Genomic DNA, 5,984 nt, shown 5'->3' with positions numbered 1-5,984 from the left:
TATGTTGTTGTAGCCTTATTTGTTATTATGCAATTATTAATGGCCATATTTAGTTATCAATTGGGATCATGGTCACAGCTCTATTGCAAATGTATCATTCTCCACATTCAATGTCAGTTTCATTGTGGACTTTTCCCTGAAATTAGATGTTGGCCTTTCAGGGGCAATAGGCTAACGTTACCTATGTCTAGCTCAGCAAACCATGGCAAAGTTTAATTGCAATTATAAACCCAGATTTTAGTCACCGTTCTCTTATTTAATATCCTTCATGTTTAGAGGGAATGTTTTCCCATTTGTGGACCCAAACACAACGCACACATCAATGCCCTTTTTCAAAATGTCCTTCAGGTCTTTCATTTTTTTTCTGCGTGATAAGTTTGGATGCTGTTCTCATGGGAAACATCCCAGGCTATATGTTTGTGTAATTGAGAGTCCATCTATCAGTACTTGCATTGCATTTAAAATCTATGGTTCAGGATTGTTAGCTTGAGCTGAATAGGTCATATGTATATATGTATTACATTTGTTTGGCTGGGGCAATGTACAACAATATAAGTCTCAGAATATGAGAAGTGATCCATTGCACCAGATTTGGATGAAAGTAAATTTAAATCTGCAGTCCCCGGGCAGGTGAACATGCAGTATAAACATATCATGTACAAACAGATGCCAAGATGAATAGGCTATGTATCAGAATAACATGTAGGCCTATCATTCAGGACCGACCAATGTGTTTCCAATGGTAATTCAAGATTTACTTTATTGTCCATAAGTGGAAATTTGTCTTGGAAACAACTGCTGTAACAGTAACAATACAAAGTACATTCAACAACAAACATGCCAGGTGTCCCTATCATACATAGCCCATCAAATCACAGATGAAGAAACACCTTCCTAATATTGAGTGGCTCCTCCCTTTGTTCTCAGAACAGCCTCAATTTGTCGGGTCATGGACTCTACAAGGTGTCGAAAGTGTTCCACAGGGATGCTGGCCCATGTGGACTCCAATGCTTCCCACAGTTGACCAATAATAATATTTCCGTAGAGGGGTCATTATAGTTTGTAGGCCAACGCTACAGTCGATTTTGTGAGAAGACCGATTTTTGGGATGTCTCATGGTCTGACAAACACCGCTCTTGCTCTTGTCACCTTTCAGCGCAGGTGCGTAAGTGTTACGTAGACGGATGTGGTGGATTGAGACGCATCCAATGCAAAAAAATATATCTCTATTTTAAATTGACCGATTTTTATGGGGATTTTTGTATTCTAATTAGATTGCCACGAGGAAGGAAGCAGACGTCGACATTACGAGGTTAAGAAACGACAGAATAACACACTCAATCAAAACCGTCTAACCAAGAGGTCCCCAGTGGCGTAGCAGTCTAATGCACTGTATTTCAGTGCTAGAGGTGTCACTATAGACACCCTGTTTCGAATCCAGGTTGTATCACAACCAGCCGTGATTAGGAGTACCATAGGGTGGCGCACAATTGGCCAAGCGTCGTCTGGGTTTGGACAGTGTAACCCGTTATTGTAAATTAGAATTTGTTCATAACTGACTTGCCTGGTTAAATAAAATAATTAGAGCGCTGTTGAGCCTCCTACTTATGTTGACATGCCCACTTTCAGACACTCCACATATGCAGTTACCCATACCATAGATACCTTTGAGGAGATAGGAAACGGCATTGGAATCGTATTTTCCCATGCGTCGTCAATGGACTGCGCGATGCTGGGACAAGGGGAGCTCTCCTTCGATGAGTGTATGGGAGTCAACTGGGCGCTAGCTCAAAAACCCAACATAAGCATGAATTTCGTCGACAAGGACATAAGAAATATTTTCCAAGATGTGATATAATTCATTCATCTCTATAATATCGTAAAGCTTTGTAAATCGTGACATTACATACTTTCGAGGAAAATGGGCAGGTTCCTCGACTCCTAACTTTATTTTTTTTTAAATATATTTTTTATTAACAACAAATCAATACAGAAAGTTCACAAGGGAACACAAGTATATATTGTAATGACCTGACTAGATCATAAATGAACAATTGTCCAGACAGAGGCTTGAGTTTGCGAATTGACGGTTTATTGAACCAACTTTACACAGGCTACTGTTTGGGCCGTAGCACACGCCAAATAGATGACAGATAACCCACAAGCCAATCGTGGCCTCTTGTGAAGCCCAGACCGTAAGAGAGAGAGAACAAAGGCTGAACCTGGTCTTAACTTTCAATGCCCAACCCCCCTCCACGCCACTCCGCCAACCACCAGGATGCCCGGCATCAGAACATTCCAGGCATTCCCGATTGGCAGATAGCAGGTTGATTGACATGTCGGACCCCGAACACCGGGTACTGGTCAGTACAACACAACCACCTCCTAGCCTAGCACATAACACACAGCTGTCTGTGCGGGTCGCTACACAGCCCCCCACCACAAAGTCCCTCGTCCCCGAGGAACAAACAAAGTCTCTGAAGCGACCCGGGAGGTCTCCTTTGCCTGCGTGGCCGTGATGGTCGCAGAGTGCCCCTCTGGGAACCAGGGGATGAAGGCAGGGATATGGGGGACAAGGAAGCGGGAACGGGTAATACAGTCCGTGGTTCTGGGGAACCACGCGGTGACACAGGGGGAGACAGGGGAGTGGGCTGTCTGGAGCCTTGTCTGCGGCACCTGAGTGTGGGTGCCTGGAGAATGTCATTGCCAGAGAGGGGAATTGTGGGGGTTCCTGGGGTTTGGGGAGAAGAGGCCCCTCTGTGGGGCTAACCTGTCCCGGTGCAGTGCCACCTTTCTCCCCCTGGGAGGAAGCTGCACCTGGTACACAACCTCCCCTACCCTCTCCAGGACACTGCAGGGTCCCACCCAGTGACTGTCCAACTTGGGGCATCTGCCTTTTTTCCTTAGGGGCTGTAGACCCAGACCAGCTCCCCAGCCACAAAGGCCTTCCCGGGTGTGCACGTCATAGTTCCTTTTCTGCCTCACACCTGCATTCACCAGCTGCTCTCTGGCGAAGGTGTGGGCTGTCTCCAGGCGGTCCTGGAGTCTCCGGGCATCTCCGGCCCCGGAGGAACATGAGGACTATCCAGGGGCCGACCAACGCCATCTCCGCAGGGGTGCGGATCTCTCCCCCAGCATGAGGAGGGCAGGCGTGCAGGAGGTGGAGTCTTGGACAGCGGAGCGGCATGCCATGAGGACCATAGGCAGGTGCTTGTCCCAGTCACGCTGGTGTTTGGAAGAGACGATGGCCAGCTGCTGTCCAAGCGTTTTGTTGAAGCGCTCCACAAGGCCATCACTTTGAGGATGGAGAGGAGTAGTGCGGGTCTTGTGCATACCCAGCCTCTCACACATGGTGGCGAACACACGGGACTCAAAGTTTCTGCCTTGGTCGCTGTGGATGGACTCTGCAGCTCCAAACCTGCTGAACATCCCCGCTGTCAGGGCGTCGACGATGGTCTCTGCCTCCTGGTCAGGCAGAGCATAGGCCTCGGGCCATTTTGTGAAATAGTCCATGGCCGTGAGCACCCAGCGGTTTCCACTGTCTGTGGTGGGAACGGCCCAACTACATCCACTCCCACCCTCTCCATGGGAGCCCCCACTGGGAACTGTTGGAGCTGAGCATGAGAGCGGCCTGGGGGCCCTTTCTCGCTGTGCAGTTGTCACAGCGGCGACAAAAGTCCTCCACATCCCTCTTGTGCTGCCCCCAGTAGAAGCCCTGACGGAGACGGCGCAGTGTTTTTGTGACCCCAAAGTGTCCAGTCCCCACCCCCATGAGTACTCTGGAGCACAGCCTCCCGCAATGCTTTTGGGACCACCACCTGCCACCTCTCCTCTCCCGTAGCTGACTCCTTCCATGCCCGCTGTAGCACGCCATCAGCCAGCCGCAGTCTCTCAAACTTCGACCACAACCCTTTGGTCGCGAGTGAGAGCGCTGTCACCTCTTCCCATGGTGGCCTCACCTGCGCCTCTACCCACTGTAGCACTGGCTGTAGGTCTGTGTCCCGTCCCTGCTGCTGCCGCCATTCAGCCACGTCGACAGTCTGCAGCTCACAGCAGACAGGCCCGCTCGCCCGACACACTGTGGCACAGACACCCTCCTCTGCCCGCAGCTCTCTCTCCCGTCCCTCTCTCCGTTCACAGTGGCGGCAGCCGTCTGCAGTACAGGGCCGACGGGACATGGCGTCGGCGTTGGAGTGGCGTGCCCCTGCCCTGTGCACCACCGTGAAGTCATACGGCTGAAGCTCCTCCAACCAGCGTGCCACCTGCCCCTCTGGCTCTCTGAAAGACATGAGCCACTGGAGAGCAGAGTGGTCAGTCCTTACAGTAAAGGGCAGACCACCCAGGTAGTACTTGAAGTGTTTGACGGAAGCCACAACAGCCAAGAGCTCCCGCCGGGTGACACAGTAGCGGCGCTCATGTTTGTCAAATGTTTTGCTGAAGTACGCCACCACTCTCTCCCCTCTGGCCCCACCTGGGCCAGCACCCCACCCATGCCCACATTGCTCGCGTCTGTGTCCAGGATAAAGGGCAAGGTGAGGTCAGGGGGCGAGCACGGGGCCTCGATCAGTGCACGTTTGAGGGTGTTGAACGCCTCCTCACACTCCACTGTCCAAGTGAAAGCCTTGTCCTTCGGCAGCAGGCGGTTCAGTGGAGCAGCAACGCTTTAGAAGCCCCGTACAAACCTCCTGTAGTACGAGGCCAGGCCCAGGAAGCTCTTCAGCTGACGCTGGTCGGTGGGGGTGGGCCAGTCTCTGACAGCCCCTACCTTGTCCTCCATGGTGCTGATCCCCTCCTTCCCCACTCGGTGGCCCAAGAAGGACACCTCTCTCCTCATGAAGTGGCACTTCTCGGGTGGAGCTTCAGACCTGCGGCAGCCACCCTCTCCAGCACACGCCGTAGCGCCCCAGGGCTGACTGGAAGGAGCTGCCATGGGCCAGGATGTCATCGAGGTATACCAGACACTGCTGTCGGGGATGCCATCCAGCACCCTGTCCATCAAACGCTCAAAAGTAGCTGGAGCGTTGCACAGGCCAAAGCACAGGACCTTGAACTGCCAGTGTCCTCTGTTAGTGGAGAACGCAGTTTTGGCTCTGGCCTCTGGGGAGAGGGGCACCTGCCAGTAGCCACTGCGGAGGTCTAGTGAGGAGAACCAGGAGGACCCCTAACCAGGTCCAGCGACTCATCGATACGTGGTATGGGGTATGAGTCCTTCCTGGTTACCTCATTCAGCCGCCTGTAGTCCGCACAGAACCTCAGCTTGCCCCCTTCTTCGGAACCATGACGACTGGCGCCGCCCAGGGGCTGTCTGAGGGCTCAATGAAGTCTGCCCGCTGCATCTCCAACACAGCCTTGTCTGCCGCCTCCTGGCGTGCCAGCGGGATACGGCGGGGGGACGCATCTTGATGGGTCGAGCATCACCTGTGTCGATCTCATGCTGCACCAGAAGAGTCTGACCCACCTCTTCCTCACTCAACGCAAAGCTGTCTCTGAATTCAAACAGCAACTGCCACAACCGTTCCTGCTGCTCAGGGTCAAGACCAACACAGTTCCTCCCCCATATCTCCCTCACTGCAGACAGTGTCCTCTCCTCTCCCATCTGGGGTAGCTGGGCTGGGGGTGCGGCCCGGGCTCACAGAGGGCTGTGTCATGGAGGTAGCTGGGGGAATGTAACACACCGCCGTAGGTGACAGGGGGACTGGGGAAAAGTCACACACAGCTGTGGGGGAGGGGGCGCAGCCATGAGTCTCTGCTGCTTTAACTGTTGGAGTAAAGGGTTTGTTGGGTTGAGTGAATGTGACATTAGGGGGGGCCATGGTGACTTCCGTCCCTCCCTGGAAGCTCAGTGTGCCCCTATTTAGGTCTAACTGGCAGCCTGTGCTCCTAAGAAAGTCCAACCCCAGGATACAAGGGTCCTGCACAGCCGCCACCCACACAGGATGACGCACAGTCCTGCCCCCTACTGTCAGAGTCATTATTCCCTTCCC

The sequence above is a fragment of the Oncorhynchus nerka genome, linkage group LG15 (genome assembly GCF_034236695.1).
Source record: "Oncorhynchus nerka isolate Pitt River linkage group LG15, Oner_Uvic_2.0, whole genome shotgun sequence".
Lineage (NCBI taxonomy): Eukaryota > Metazoa > Chordata > Actinopteri > Salmoniformes > Salmonidae > Oncorhynchus > Oncorhynchus nerka.
This window is presented reverse-complemented; position numbering follows the sequence as displayed.